At 34.9% G+C, this 17,559-nt stretch overlaps 1 long non-coding RNA gene across 3 annotated transcripts; it reads right to left on the bottom strand.

The window, feature by feature from the left end:
- Positions 1-497: 497 nt before the first annotated feature.
- LOC146729497 (uncharacterized) lies at positions 498-16,308 on the bottom strand. Of its 3 annotated transcripts, none has more exons than XR_014928222.1 (6): positions 16,222-16,308; positions 13,128-13,210; positions 2,664-2,790; positions 1,637-1,702; positions 934-1,064; positions 498-829 (listed from the first exon to the last, which is right to left on the bottom strand). It is a non-coding gene; the product is annotated as an uncharacterized LOC146729497 (long non-coding RNA). The 3 variants fall into 3 exon arrangements; XR_014928223.1 differs by having other exon boundaries at positions 1,637-1,695; XR_014928221.1 differs by lacking the exon at positions 2,664-2,790.
- Between the last annotated feature and the right edge of the window lie 1,251 nt (positions 16,309-17,559).

Here is a 17,559-nt window from a genome sequence, read left to right as displayed (position 1 = left end):
TTCATGAACAAGTAATGGTGACATAAATGCAAATTATTAAATTAAAAATATTAAAGGACACTATTGAAGACATGGGGACACTTTTGAGGTCATATTAATTTGTTATATTCATTAACAATTAATGGTGACATAAAAGCAAATTATTAATTTAAAAATATTAAAAGAACACTTTTGAAGACATGGGGACACTTTTGAGGTATAATTAATTTGTTATATTCATGAACAAGTCATGATGACATAAATGCAAATTATTAAATTAAAAATATTAAAGGACACTATTGAAGACATGGGGACACTTTTGAGGTCATATTAATTTGTTAAATTCATGACCAACTAATGGTGACATAAATGCAAATTATTAAATTATATATATTATGGGACACTTTTGAAGTTATGGGGACACTTTTGAAGTCATTCTCAGGGCCACCCAACTCCTGCAAAATGAGATGAGTGGTACCAATAAAATGTATGAGAAAAAGATTGAGCAAGTGTAAGTGTTTATTATTTTTATTGCACATTACAACTTTTATTCAATTTTTTTTCACAGCACATGGTTGTTACAGTGGCATGAATAAACAAATACATTGTTCTCAAAACTTGACAAACTCTGTGGATGGTACATGTAACGCTAACGTCTGTTGCAATCTCTTCTTCGTTTCCAATCCTGCAGTTTAGTTACTAGAATTATAATCTTATAATTCAACCACTCAAAATGCATTTCTGATAATTTATGTTTTTCTTCTAATAATTCTATCACTCCCAAAAATAATTATTTTTTCATGGATTGTGGTAATGTCTAATGAAGCTATTGAAGTCTGGCTTTTCCCACCTGATGACAAAACAGAGATAATTTTGTTAATGCATTCTCTCAAGTGTTGGTATAAGATACAATAGAATTCAAGCAGATTTGTATTTACATGTAGTTACATGTACCTTATCTTTTTAGCATCTCTGTTTGCTGGCAAAGCTCATCAGCTGTTTTTAATGATATACCATTCTTTCTTGCCACTAGAAATGCTATTGCTTCTTTAAGCAAGAAATCTTGCACAAATCTGGTTGCAAAACTGTAAATAAGGCAGTAACATCTATTATAAATACATAGGTACGTTTTATGAAAAATAACATAGTGAAACTATTATAAGCTTCCCTGTGGTATAGTATAAATGCAATAAATATATTATAATCAACATGCATTGAACACCTTGCAACATGTAATAAATTTTTGCTTAATAAACATTTTCCTTACTCTAAACCTGGGCTAAAATAAAAAAGTAACTCATTACATTGGTGAATCAATCACTTCCTCCATCATTACAATTGGGGGGGGTGTACACAAAAATCTTGTACACACCTCAAAAAAATTGAAAAATAAAATAGTACATGTATCATAAATATATCACGTAACAAGCAGTAGCACAAACAAGAATACAGTTGCAAATAAAAAAAGAAATACACCCCAAATGTGAACATTTACAAGAGTATGCAATGACAAAAACAATTTTACACTGGGAGACATTATCAGAAATTTTCATTGGCAAGTTTTCAATCAACCTACAAAATGATACATTGATGCTTGGATATAATAGTTAATAATCTAGCATTGAATAAATGATGCATATTATACAAAATTAAATACCTTTCCGTCATTCTCTTCAGCAAAATATATTTTTCTCTCCAGTTGAAGGAGGAGTTGTTCTGAACCCTGAAACAAAAGAATAGCCTTTTCAAATATCTTTATACACATATTGGGGAGAAGGCATTGAAAAAAAGATCTCTGAGGTTCTTTATAGATCTTGCTTCCTACATACAATTTTCTTTTCAAACATTTTTTGTAATTTCCACACAAGACACTTTTCAATCATTCATGCATACATGCCCCATTGTAGTAACAGGCAGAATAATTTTACTAATCATATTTCATAACAGCTGTCACATATTCTTACTGGTATGTGTATGCAGTCACTGCTATAACCATACAAAATTAAGGGTTTCCTTTTACAATATGTTGAATTGAACAATGTACTTTTTTATAAAGTCTTTGTGCCTAATTAGGTGGTTTTGCAATTTGTATGTAATTTGTAGAAGGATTTAGCAACAAAATGTTTCCCATATTTGTTTTCATTTTGTATGTATTCCTATGGAGAAAATAAAATGCTTGAAATTCCAAATAGATGGAAACATGTGTTTTACATATATGGCATTAATTCAAAATGAAATCGGCTTTCACTCAGTATGCAATGGAATGCTTCTGTCCATATTCTGAATTACAAATATTTCAACCTTTTTAAATATGTATACTGTACTTGTATCAAAAGTGCATCTTTAACAGTAGAGCATATAAAACCTGAAACAGTACATTTTCTGTATGATATGTACTTTAATTCAATCTTTGAGTTTTTCACTGTTAAACACAGCACTAATGTAAGGACAAACAACTTCAACAGAACAATTCATTGTCACTGATTTAGTCCCCATCCAGTCTTAATAGACTGACATGCCATGATAAATAATAGATTTTAAGTATTTAGCATGGTGAAAATATGGCAACATGTGACCTCATTAATTATGAAACAGATGCCTGAAAGCTTGGGTCCAACTGATACAACTTGTGGCTTTAATTATTCATATTAAGATATTTGAAATTGATTCTAATGGAAACTTACAACTGCTTTGCATGGTTGTGTTGTAGTTTTTCGTTATGGTATTCTTTCTACAGCAAACTTTGTTCATTTGGTAAGAACACATTTATTTACTTTCTTCAAACATGACTTTGAACACTGGCAAGAGTAACTAGATAGAAAAAGAAGGAGAGAGTAGTTGAGCAAAATTACGCCTTTGAAAGAAAAGAGTATATGTCAAACAAATTCATAAATTGAATGATGCTATGAATATCTGCATGATTGGAAGCAATCACTTTTACATGATTTAAGAAATTTTAAAGGCATTGATTATTAGAACTGATTATCTGATTATGGGGGGGGGGTTATATGCTGCCATACTGGTTTACATTTTGTGCATGTATGTGTGCACAGTAACTGGTTGGCTATAACAATGTATTCGTACCTGAAGATAAAAACATAGTTGAACTCTGGTGACTTTACCCTTTGCTATATAATGTTATTCCTTTATCATAGTTTGTTTAACCCTCAAGACACGATGTACGAGAATACTCATAATAGCGCGTCTGAATCCCACAGCAAAGTACGAGAATAATCGTAAACGACCCTCTGAGAAATTGCGTTGTTTTGAATGACGTATATGTGGAGTACATCATCAATAAAGCCGAAAAACATATGAAATCAAAATGGCGACGCCAAATTTGCATTTCAATGACCCTGAAATACAAGCTGTATGGGATGAGATATTTGCCGATTCTGATTCTGAATACGAATTTGAAGGTTTTACTGCGGAAGAGATCGATTTTGGTGATATTCCGAAAGATGATACCGAGTGGGAGATTGACAATTCTGGAGTGGAAGTTGGTTGGTCATCGAAAGCAAGTGGCGACGACATTTTGGTACCGCCGTTCACCGGTGTTCCGGGACTCAATGTTCAATTGCCGGAAAACGCAACCGCATTAGATTTTGTCAAGTTATTTATTAAAGATGAGGACATTATCAGTATTGTTGACCAGACAAATTCGTACGCAAATGGTCATCTTGCACGCAACAATGAAAACTTGGAACCGCACTCCAGACTCCGGAAGTGGAAGAATGTAAACATAGACGAGATGAAGATTTTTCTTGCCATGACAATCGCTATGTCGATGCTCCATAAAAACGATCTTGATGATTATTGGAGCCTAAATCCGATAATTTCGACGCCTTTTTATCGTAGCATGATGCCAAGGGATAGATTCAAGCTCATTTTAAAATTTCTGCACTTCAATGATAATGCTGCCTACGTCGTTCGCGGTGAAGCCGGATATGACCCTCTCTTCAAAATCCGACCTCTGTATGACACCATAACACGCCATTTGTCGGAAGTTTATACATGTGAGCAGTGTATCAGTCTTGATGAAGGAATGGTGCCATGGAGAGGAAATATTCACTTCAGGCAGTACATTCCAAGTAAACCAGATCGTTTTGGTTTGAAATCATACATGGTGTCAGAATCATCAAGTGGGTACACTTCTGTTTTTGATATATATACTGGGAAAAATTACACCCCTAACCCTGATACAATAGAAAGTGAAAATGAAGGCCATACTTTCAATGTAGTAATGGGGCTGATGAGAAAAGGTAGTTTGCTGAACAAGGGATACAAACTGTACATGGACAATTACTACACCAGTCCTACGCTTATTGACTATCTAAAAGCTGAAGATACAATGTTAGTTGGTACAGCTAGAATGAATAGAAAAGAAATGCCTGCAGCCCTGAAATTGCCATTGCGACAAGGTGAAGTCATTTACAGTCAGAGAAATGGAGTCTTGGCGATGAAATGGAAAGACAAGCGTGATGTTCTATGTTGTCATCAGTACACATGCCAATTTGGAAATTTGTTGGCCTATCCAGGGGATCCGGAGAACCAATTGTGAAGCCTTTGTGTGTTGTTGATTACAACAAAAATATGGGAGGTGTGGATCTTTCAGACCAGATGATCAGATCGTACACAATGCATCGCCGACGTTCAAAGTGGTATATCAAGCTTTTTTTCCACATGATAGCTCTTCTTGTCACTAATGCCTACATCCTTCACAGGAAGTTCAGTGCCAAGAAGCTAACTCACGCTAAATTTTGTTTATCCATTGTTCATGATCTTGTTTCTAGTGCAACCACTGCTCCCATCCCAGCACCGAAAGGGCGAAGATCAGTTGGTCAGCCACTAAGGCGACTCGAAGAACGCCACTTCCCCTCACCCATCCCTGCTTTCCCTGGTAGTAAAAAACAAAACCCAACTCGCCAGTGTGTAGTTCACAGAGCCTACTACAAAAAGCATCAAGATGGCAAGCGTCCACAAGAGAGTCGTGTGTGGTGCCGCAAGTGTGAAGTCGCCTTATGTACATACCCATGCTTTGAGATTTATCACAGCAGATGTCACTTTGATGCAGTAGATCCAGCAGATTTCCATTTTGATACCTAATTCGTTACTCACTTAGTATTGTGTGCATCTGTGGTCTGAATTTTTATTGAATAATTTGGAAATTTTGTCTTGACTTGCCTGCAATTCTCTAATTTTCACTACTGCATGCTGAAGCTCATTAGCTTGTTTATTATATATACACATATTTGAAAACACAAGCAACTACTACAAATAAATTGATCTAGTTGCAATTGTAAATAAATAATTATCCATGAATGCTTTTCACAGCTTTCGTAAACAAAATGGAGATTTTCCCCCTAAATTGCGATGTATTGAATGCTTACAGCTTTTGCATTCAAATGTGTTTTTCATCAAACAGCTGTTGTTGGTGCTAATGGATATGCTAATGATATGCAAATTTATTTATTACAATGCAATTTTTGTTATCAAAATATCACATTCTTCATATAATATATTTACAGTTTTGTTCAATATTTTATATATTTTACTTCCATGAGTTTTTTTTCGTGGACATTTACATAATTTCTGTCTTAATTTTTTTTTACCAAAAACAATCATTATTACATCAAAATAAAGTCCCAAATTTGTGTAAATTACATCAATAAGGAGTGGCAACTGTTTGATGATCACAAACTGCAAATCCAAGTGTTGGTTATTTCATTCACTATAACGACTTATTTAGGTAGTCTTTTTTACAAAATGTCATTCATTGGTGCTAAATGATATGCAAATGATATGCTAATTTATGTATATATGGTCCGAATTTTTTTTTCTAAATGCATACTTTCAGAATATCAACAAATTCCTCAGATAAATGATAGCCATCTGACTTATAAATATTAAATAATAGAAGAATAATATTTTCATTTAAATTTTACTAAAACTGTTGTTTTTATATACCCAAAATGTATACCACAAAATCTATAAGTGGTCATAACAATACAATATTATGAAAGACTGTTTTTTCTAGATATGTTTACATATCACATTATTGACTTTTGCATGGCAAATAAAAAAGTTACGATTATTGAATCCATAGTGACTGTCTGTCTTATTTTTTTTGAAAAGAATGCAGTGGGGGGAACGTTATGGTCAGATAAATTGAAGCATGTTAAGGGTTAAATATGAATATGCATTGTCATAATCAATTTTGAATTAAAACAAGTTTTTTGAATGAAACAGCAGTGGGAATGCTCTTAATAATATAAATATCTTACAAAAAAATTGATGTCTAATTTGTTTAATTATTTTAAGCTTTATTCAAAGAAATTCTGATATTTTAGTATAAAAACAAATGCTTCATCTCTGAAAAAAAGTGCTGCACTTAGACACGAATAAATTCATAAAAGATAACAGAATATCTTAGCTGGCTTTTGTCCAAGTAATTTGTACAGGTGTCTGTCAAAAATTAATGATTCACTGAGACAAATATGAACTGCCTTATCATATGTGACTACTGTATTGTTTGAAAAATAAACAAGCAGCCTGATGGCTGAGATAGCTCCGCTGTTAGCAATGCACATTTCAATGAAAGAACAGAAGATATCATTAGAAAATGAACAATATGTATAGTGTCAAAGCAATGGGACTTGCTGTTTTCATCAAGAATTTAAAAATATCACTTTTCACTAAAAATGACAAAAACTTTCATCAAAATTACATAATTGAAGATATCACCACAAAATTATCAAATCTGAAAGTCGTCCACATGTAGGACCTATATATGTAATATAAAAACAATCAGACTTGCGATTTTCAACAAGAAGTCGAAAATATCACTTTTTACCAAAAATGGCAAAAATATTCATCAAAATTAGAGAATTGAAGATATCATCATGAAATGAACAAATCTCAGAGTGGTCCACATGTAGTACCTATATATGTAATATCAAAGCAATTGGACTTGTAGTTTTTAACAAGAAGTCGAAAATATCACTTTTTACCAAAAATGACAAAAATATTCACCAAAATTAGAGAATTGAAGATATCATTACAAAATGAACAAATCTGAGAGAGGTCCACATGTAGTACCTATATATGTAATATCAAAGCAATCAGACTTGTGGTTTTTAACAAGAAGTCGAAAATATCACTTTTTACCAAAAATGACAAAAATATTCACCAAAATTAGAGAATTGAAGATATCATTACAAAATGAACAAATCTGAGAGAGGTCCACATGTAGTACCTATATATGTAATATCAAAGCAATTGGACTTGCGGTTTTTAACAAGAAGTCGAAAATATCACTTTTTACTAAAAATGACAAAAATATTCACCAAAGTTAGAGAACTGAAGATATCATTACAAAATGAACAAATCTGAGAGAGCTCTACCCAAGGTACATATACACCAAGTATCAAAGCATTCAGGCTTATAGTTTTCAAAAAGAAGTCAAAAAAGTAAAACATTGACACGGACGACGCCGGACGCCGGACAATCACTCATATGATAAGCTCCGCTCGACAAAGTCGACAGCGGAGCTAAAAAAAACACCCTCTAGGAATAACTATCATTTCACATTTATCAAGATCTGCTTTGTAAATGTAAATCAAATCAAACAGTTGGTTGGTGTCCAGTGAAAAGTGAAGTCAACAATACTGTTACCTCCTAAGAATCTACATTTTCAAACACTGCAATCTTTGTTTTTGAAGTACATTTTTAAATTAACATTATAAAAGCTATATCATTCTGTTCTAATAGCTGAAACAAATTCCTGTGAATTTTAATTTTAAAAATTTATACATTTCAACAAAACATTTTTTTTTGTCGCTTGAACTTTACTTTTTGAGTACAATTTTTCTTTCAAAATGTGGATGCAACTTTTTGCTTTTTATGTATTTTAGCGTTGTTTTTGTTTTGATAACTTTGGACTTAACAGATTTTCTTTTGACTGCAGATCTTGATCAAAAGTTTGGCACCCAATTCATAGGAGTGCTTATATTGATTTTCTGACATCTTGTTTTCTGTAAAGATTTTATTGGTAGGTTTGCAAATGTGTATCAGACTGTGCAAAAATTCTCTATATGAGTTGGCTTTGAAACCCAGTCTAGTATTCCCATGGGATTTGGGAGATACCGCAAAAACTCTAAAATTTCGACCTCTCTAGGAATTCGATCGCCGGTGTTTTTGGCAAGTTTCCATAATTTTACGACCTCCGAAATTTCGACCCTGCCCGGAAATGACGGTTTTAGCGACTCTGAAAATTCGACCTAACTTTCATATTCCAGAGCTCTTGGTAATTTGCACCAACTCTGTCAGATTACGGGTTTCTGTACTCCTGTACTCATCGAGTGTGAGCGAGGTCAGGTTTGCCCATGCGTAATTTGCATGAACTAAAATAACATTGAAGTCACATGCATTTATTTTTATATCTATGAAATTTATTATTTAATAAAAAAACATCAGAGTTTGTATTTGCTTTTGAAAAAAAGTCGATTCGAATAACAATCACAATCTGTATTTGCTCTTAAAAAGGTTGATCCAGAATAAAACCAAATGCAACGTTTTTGCTGGTCAAAGGACAGCCCCCATTGCGTGAATCTGGTTATGTGATTGCTTAGACACTTGACTTGTGTCACCGTCAAATAAGTCAAAATTTACAGATGTGGGCGACCAAAGAATACAGTATGATTATTACTAGAACGAGTACAGAAATTTCTCGAATGTAAGCAGAATGTCCTCGCAGGGAGCTGTAATGAGCGGGGTGTCTATTTCCCGGAGTACGTTTTACATCGGCCAAGCTCCCATGCATTTTAAACACTCGGTATGGAATAAAACAAAAATTTTGTAAGTGAATAAATCGGAAACTAAGCTCGCAAGCTTCCAACTTTAACACTTATTTGACTTCCCGGTTTGCGTATTTTGAAGCGACGTATGCCTATTCGCAGTTTATTTTCCCTCATGTAGACACCGCCAAAAATCACAATTTCACCACAGTGATTTTCCAAACGACAGCGTCTGGTAATACCAGTCTCGCACATTTGGGACGGAGTGAAACACATCCGCCTGGACATTTGCTAATCCGCATAACCAATGCACTGGATGGCAGTGAGAATAGCCTCACACAGATTGACAGAACGAACAGGCTGTTTGTGGAGGGACTGTGGTTCGAGGTGTTCACCGACATCCGCAATATATATATAATTTATATATACTTCCTCCAAAAAGAGATACAGTTACAATCAAAGTTTATTGTTTTGAATAAAATAAAGTTGCATTTTTTTCAATGATTTACATCATGATGAATTCATACCAACAATAACAGTTTTATTTATTTATTAACACAACAACTGCAGATACTGTAATGACAGTAGCACTCTATCAATAACTGTAAGACTACTGTAAAAAAGGACATTTACAAATTTCATTGACCGCCCAAAATGTAATCTTTTCTAAGGTCTATAACTTATTAATAAACTTTATTTATACGCCGCTACGTGCTTGTTTTTTTCACTCTTGTGTAAATTAGGTCATGTAGGTCGTGACCCCTAGCTGAACATGTACCGCACGTTATTGCAAACAAATTTGTCCATACTTTTTAAGAAATCCAAAAAGCTTCCCATGTTATTCCAAAACGACCAATATTTCTACCAAAATTTCGTCCACTTTAGAATTTTTGATTATTTTGTGAGTCTAAAAATTCGACTATCAAAAAAACCAACTAATTAAAACTGGTCGAAGTTTTTACGAGTTTTTACGGTACATTACCATTGATATTTTTATAAGATAAATGATTTACTTCATTGAACACAAACAACAATGCATATTCCCACTGGGATCAGTGACCTTTGAATGTGCATCACCAGTGATCAGTCAAGTAGAAACAGTCGAAATATTTTATCAGATTTTCACAATTTTTGCATGATTTTATTACACAGGTCATCTGTCGTTTGAACTAAGGCAAGATTTTATATTGGCGAATTAGGTGACTGAGTTTAATAAAGTTTGGAATAGAATTAGTGAAGTTATTGTGCACACATTGACAATTATTAACAACGATGACGACAACATCGACGACAGACATTCTCCCCTCAATATATCTTTCCCTTCCATCTTTGATGATACGGGCAAGGTAATAATAGCATTACGACTGCTGTTTATTAAATTACATTTCTGTGTTTCTGGTAATAAGACAACTTCATGGTAAGCAACATTTGTTATCAGACAATTGCATGCTGGTTGGCAAAAATATAAACAAGTGACAGCCTATTTGTATGTGATTAAAAATAAAAAAAATCAGTAATTTTGAGGGGAGTGGTTGCTGCAGCAATGAACAAAGTACATGCTTTGCATCAGTTAATAATCAACTGCCCTTATTAGTTATTACAAAAAATTATAAATAATATTTGTAGATCAAGTTAATACAGAATAACTTGCAAATAATTGTGGCCAGCACAATAAAATAGTGAATCATAGACAGCACAACTATCAATGAAATGGTTCTATCAAGTCTAGAATCAAAGAAAGCTTTGAAATTGGAGACACATGTGCAGTTTCCTATGACATATCTACCAAGTTTTATTGAAATGTGATGATTAAATTAATACTTGGGATATCAGTTGAAAAGCCGAAAATTGACTAATCATTATGCAAATTAGGTAATTAATATGTATGGATTTTTACCAAAACCTAATCAAATATGCACATTAGTTTCATCACCAACGTCTTAATGTCTTGTTTTTTGTTTCAGACCATCATTTTTTTCTTGTCTATATGGTTGTTTTAAAGGTAGAACCCTATCAGCGTCTGCTATGAAATATATTCAGGGATTGGACCCAAGGAAGCAATAAAATGCTCTATTTTAACTTAGAATTATCAAAAACTCCACACCCTGGTAGGGAGAAGCCTATCTCCCCCCTTTGGTGGTGCCGCTGAATTGCAGTGTGCCCTCTTGCAGTTTTTTTCTAGAAAAACCTGTGTTATATTAAAATGATTAATACATGTATTATAACACTTAATCTGCACAATGTTTTATTACCAGTATGCTATTAACTCATTATGGTTACAAGAATTAATTAATCAATTTTGAGATGACAAGCTTATCACCTGTCTCTCTCTTTAGCATGAGTTGTGCTGGTTGGGTCAGATAGAGAGAACCACTGATATACTTTCTTCTTTATATTAGCATTTCCACTTTATACATGTTAGTGTCAACCAAGGTTTATTTTTTTCCTGTCAGCTTTGTTTTAGCTTGCAGCTTTATCATAACCTTGTCATTTATTTCATAAAATGCAGAAGTATGCTTTGCTATATTTCGATGCAACACTGTGCTGCTTCAAAACTTGTTTTACTGGCTTTACTACAAATTTCATTTACCAAAATAATCAATTAGAAAACGCTTGCCTACTTTCAAGTGTTGGAAGCTTATTTTGTAGATTCCACTTAAGATAAAAAAAATATTAAAAAATAGAGGTATGTATGGGGGTCTAAAAACTAACTCTGTGACGCGATTGTGCGACTCACCGAATGTCGATTATTGCACTCTGCGACAGGATCGCAGTGTCATTCTGCGAAGAGCACGATTCCCATTGGTTGGTTGGTCGAAAAGCGTGAATCTCAATGGTCGATCGATGTAAGGGTACACAGCATGCCTTATAGAAATGTTTAGTTTTAAATGTTTATTTCGCCGACATGCCGCACGGTTTGGTAATCAGCAAGTATTTAACAATGATTTATTAACATATATAACATCTCCCGAAGGGGATGAAAGGGGTTACAAAACACATGCACGTTGGTGTTGGCTGCCTTATTACGGTGTAACATCAGGGAGCTGGTAACATTAACCCCATCTTGAAGTTGTAAGGCTTCGTCCGCAACTATGCTCATTAGCATAGGCAGCAGCTTTAAAGCGAGTAGAGCGCGAAGTACGTTTCACATGATATTACGTTCTTTTTTTTGTCATTAGCAAGTATAATTTGTTATGACTATATTTATCACTTTGAATTCCCAAATAAAGCGTGTAGTGGGTCAAACTGTTTCTAGGTAATCAATATCGTTTTATTAAAAATATTAAGGGAGAAAAAACGTAAAGCTGTGTGAATGGATTGAAACTACTGCTGAAGATAGAAAACAAAAACAGCAGTGTCAACGTAAAATTAGATGGTTGCACGCTCTCTGCATAAAAAGAAACAATGGCTTTGTTTATTTGGCCGATGTTGACGAGCAACAGATTTCCTGTACTCACTTCCTCGTCTGATCAGCGGCCCTCAACGGTCTCATGTATCGGTGTCGTCATCGGTTAAGTAGTTGAAACTCTTTTGTGTTGATGCAAATATTTCAGCCTAATCGCCCCTTTCGAACCCCTTTCGCGAGGTTGGTCATAATATGATCTAGACGTGCTTGCAGTCTGTTGCTATTCCGATGAAAAACATGTGAAAAGTACTTTGTGTTCCACTCGCTTTGAAGCTGACGCCTATGCTAATGAGCATAGTCGTCGGGACTAAGCCTTACAACTCTAAGATGGCGATAACGTTACACCGTAAATAGGCAGTCAAAACCAACGTGCACGTTACACTATTTAATTTTTCTAATCACCGTAAACCATGTGTCATTTGTTTGGTCCCACAATGTGTCCTCCATGTGCTTGCCGATCACCGAACAGTGCGGCATGTCGCCGGTACATAGTGTTTACACACTTTTTTTACCATACCATTTTTACCATTTAAAACTTAATTTTTTATAAGACATGCAGTGAACATCAACCATTGGGATTTGCGCTGTTCGACCCACCAACCAATAGGAATCGTGCTCTTCGCAGAGTGACACTGCCTTCCTGTTGCAGAGTGCAATAATCAACATTCGGCGAGTCGCACAATCGCGTCGCAGAGTTAGTTTTTAGACCGCCATACATACATAAAAAATAACTATAATGGACACACTAGTGATTGATCATGCGAAAAGCAATCATAATGAAACTACAGTATATGTCAACAAATTTAAAAAAACAAAATGTGCAATGATATTGATAATCTTGTTGTCAAAATATCTACACGTATATATTTTCATTGAGAATGAGCCAATTAAACTAAAAATTAATTTATACATGTAGTTACGAAAGACAAATTGTTCAGACAACTTACTTCTTCATCATAATCTTTAACATCAGGCTGTCGAACATACTGATTATTTGGTCTTGCAAAAAAAGCTTCAAACAAAGTCATTTCTGAAAATACACAATATTAGTCTTTTTAAATTACCAGACAAGAACACAAAATGTGTTCCTACTAGAGATGATGGAATGGACATTTGTAGAATAAAATAATATAATAAATCATTAATCAACAAGTCATTGAAAATGACACAGTCCTTGTTAAATTTTTGAAAGTTCTCTTTGTGCTCGTCATATTAAAGTGGAGGGGTTGTCGCGAGCATGTCCTTGAAACTTGAGTCCCAAGTGGCGAATACAACAGATTGTTTATTTACATCAAATTCGAAAATGTGTTGCGTGATGACCATCCGGTTTAAGACATAGTAAAGAAAAACATAGATCACAAGTGAAAGCATGTCCAAGTTATCACATTTCAAACAAGCAGTCAGCTAAATTTGATCAAATTTCAAATTGAATTGACATGTACATGTATCCATTTATGACATGCTAAATATCAATGAAAATGCTACATGGGTGACAGAGATATCGTAATATGGTCGCAAATAAAAACAGCCGTTATTCGGCCATCTTTAATCTGATTATGAAACAAAGTGACATGTCTGATGTATGTGCCAATTACGAATGAAAATGGTACATAAATCTTGGAAATATAGTAGTAAGGCCAAAAAGTCAGATGGCTGTCAATCAGCCATCTTTGATCGATTTTGAAACAAATTGTCATGGACATGTATCTTTACATGTATAAAGTATATGCAAAATCATGTCCATTTTGAATCGTATCGCTAAATGTTTGCATGTGCATACATGTATGTCCCAAATAAAGTACTAGGCATGCAAAGAATGAACAGAATCGATCCAAAGATTCTGAAATATTACCTCGGATGGATGATGCACAGATGGACGAACGGATGCACAGACAGTCAGAGGACATGTGTCTCAACATGTATAATCTATGTACCAAATTTGAATGAAAACTGACAAAGCATGTCCAAAATACAACATTTTCAAAAAATCAAGATGGCTGCCAGTTGGCCATTTTTTATCGAATTGCTAAACCACTGCATGTGCCTATGTCCCACATAAACTAGGCACATGCAAAGAATGAACAGAATCGGTCCAAAAGGATTCTGAAATATGACCTCGGACGGACGACGCACAGATGGACGAACGGATGCGCAGACGGTCAGAGGACATGTGTCTCAACATGTATAATCTATGTACCAAATTTGAATGAAAACTGACAAAGCATGTCCAAACTATAATACAACATACAAAATCAAGATGGCTGCCAGTTGGCCATTTTTCATCAAATTGCTAAACCACTGCATGTGCATATGTCCCACATAAAGTACTAGGCAAATGCAAAGAATGAACAAAATCGGTTCAAAGGATTCTGAAATATGACTCCGAACAGACGGACGGATGGACGGAGACCAAATTATAAGTTCCGGACTTTGTCCGAATGGGGACTAATAATTCAATAAAAGATTCTGAGTCCGGCTACAGTCTGTTTTTCCAACTTCTGCCGAAGTGAAACTGCACCACTAAACGGCAGACAATGAGGAGAAGCCATGCAAGTGCAATGCACTGAATACCATAAAAACTCACTGTTGTAAAATTATTTTCGTTTTACATGTGTGTAATTTAAAGTCAGGATTTTGTCTGAGAATTAAATCGATCAATGAATAAAGCAAACATTTAATTGTACAACAAGCTTTTCTTCTATTTCTCTCGCCATAGATGATTCAACTTTAAAATTTCACCAAATGTACCAAATTTCAATGAAATGCAAAAATTGGTTCTCAAGATAATGGTGGGACAAACATACACACATAAAGCAGGGTGACCGCAAAAACATCTATTGCTTCACAATATTATAGTTAAATTTGGTGCAACCAAATGCTGGAATAAATTACAATTTTCAAAATGCATCAAAATAAAAAAACACTATTTTATCATGATTCATATTACATGGACAAAATCTTTTTTTCTTGACTTGCAAAATGGCATATACAGAATTTTTTTTAATCATAAAGATATAACAATCATTAGAGAAATGCACAACATAAAATAAAATAAATATCCCATCCCAACAAACAAACAAAATAGGTAGTCTCTGCCTATTTTCAATCTAAGTACACATACATGTAGAAGTGCATGTGTACACGATGTGCAACATGTTTTATATGTGGATGTGAAGCTTGAAATACGATTGCTCGAGGCATGTCAGAGATATACCGGGGTACATGTAGCTCTGGAACAGCCACCAAACGGCCATATTAAATCTGATCCGAGAAACAATAGGATGTGCATGAATATCCCCATTATATAAAATGTGAGTTTTATTTTTATAGATCTGGTTCCGAAATGACAGACATGCTTGATTTTAATGAATTTTTGGCATTAAAATGGTTGCCATCGTAATTTAGATTATGATTATACATCCCAAAATATATGAAGTCACTGTATTATTGCATGTATGAAGTTTGAGTTATACTGGAAGCTGTAAGCTGACAGATTGACGGACAGGACACAGAAGTGCAAAGAAGTAAAATTTATAAGTCAGCGTTTTTTGACTTTATTCAAACAAGACCAATGAGATGATGAGGTGTGGACATAGTTGTGGACGAAGGACCAACACAAAACATTGTAATTTTGATTCAAATGAGTCATACAGCTAAGTGGCAAGTAAATTGACCATATCCAAAAATTGGCGACTAGACTTGATGTTGCCAGTTGATTGTCGGATAGCCCCAAACTCCTTTTCCAAAAAACAATTTTCGATAATTATTACTGGTTGATTTATTATACGAAATTTATGGAATTGAATAAATTGGAAACTTTTCGTTGTGGTAAGGATTAATGCTGATGTGTCATATTTTAAAGTCTATCACAGGCGTTTGATCTCTGAGCCGTTACCACCACAGTCCCGGATTACCGGTATCACACGCACTTAAGTTGAGCATAGAAAATACGGTATACAGCACAATCGCTGACATACAAGTGTACACGGTTTCTAGTATCAACCCTATTGTCAAATAATACAATTAAATGCCACATCTTACCGTCAGTGAATGAAATATCGTCATGCAGCGACACTGGAAAACGGCCATACTACGAACTAGAAATATCCCATAATGTCTTCTCTAAGCCCCCCCCCCCCCCCCCCCAAGCTAGTGAAAAATTGCGACGTGAATTTTGCACCAGCGTCGGATGATAAAATGATATTGAAAGTTAAAACAACGATTAAAGTGAGGGCATTATCACTAAAGAACCGCAAAACAGATTGGTAATGTGCATAATATAAATATTAACAACTTTATACTAGAATATAAATACAAGTATTCTTAGATTATGCGGCAACCAATTTCAACAGAAAATAGGGGGACACTTTTGAAGTCAAGGACACATTATGTAAACAATGTCTGTCCAGTTTGTGCGAACTTGCACCTCTATACTTAGTCTTTTGATATATATAACCTAAATTACTGTTCTGAACGAGACAACAGACAGAGAATGTTTTATTTAAAAACGTCACAAAACCTTCTCGCTACCTTAACACACGTAGTTGGTCACCTAGAATGTAGCAGTTGACACGAAGTTGGTCATATAGAATGTAGCAGTTGACACGAAGTTGGTCATATAGAATGTAGCAGTTGACACGAAGTTGGTCACCTAGAATGTAGCAGTTGACACGTAGTTGCTCACCTAGAATGGAGCAGTTGACACGTAGTTGCTCACCTAGAATGGAGCAGTTGACACGAAGTTGGTCACCTAGAATGTAGCAGTTGACACGAGTTGGCACCTAGAATGTAGCAGTTGACAAGAAGTTGAACACCTAGAATGTAGCAGTTGACACGAAGTTGAACACCTAAAATGGAGCAGTTGACACGAAGTTGAACACCTAGAATGTAGCAGTTGACACGAAGTTGGTCACCTAGAATGGAGCAGTTGACACGAAGTTGAACACCTAGAATGTAGCAGTTGACACGAAGTTGGTCACCTAGAATGGAGCAGTTGACACGTAGTTGGTCACCTAGAATGGAGCAGTTGACACGTAGTTGTACACCTAGAATGTAGCAGTTGACACGTAGTTGGTCACCTAGAATGGAGCAGTTGACACGTAGTTGGTCACCTAGAATGGAGCAGTTGACACGTAGTTGTACACCTAGAATGTAGCAGTTGACACAAAGTTGGTCACCTAGAATGGAGCAGTTGACACGTAGTTGGTTACCTAGAATGTAGCAGTTGACACGAAGTTGAACACCTAGAATGTAGCAGTTGACACGAAGTTGGTCACCTAGAATGGAGCAGTTGAAACGTAGTTGGTCACCTAGAATGGAGCAGTTGACACGTAGTTGGTCACCTAGAATGGAGCAGTTGACACGTAGTTGTACACCTAG

This window comes from Saccoglossus kowalevskii, chromosome 22 (assembly GCF_978046115.1).
Source record: "Saccoglossus kowalevskii chromosome 22, keSacKowa6.1, whole genome shotgun sequence".
Classification (NCBI taxonomy): Eukaryota; Metazoa; Hemichordata; class Enteropneusta; family Harrimaniidae; genus Saccoglossus; species Saccoglossus kowalevskii.
Note: the sequence above shows the minus strand (reverse complement) of the source record. Positions and strands in the feature narration are given on the sequence as shown.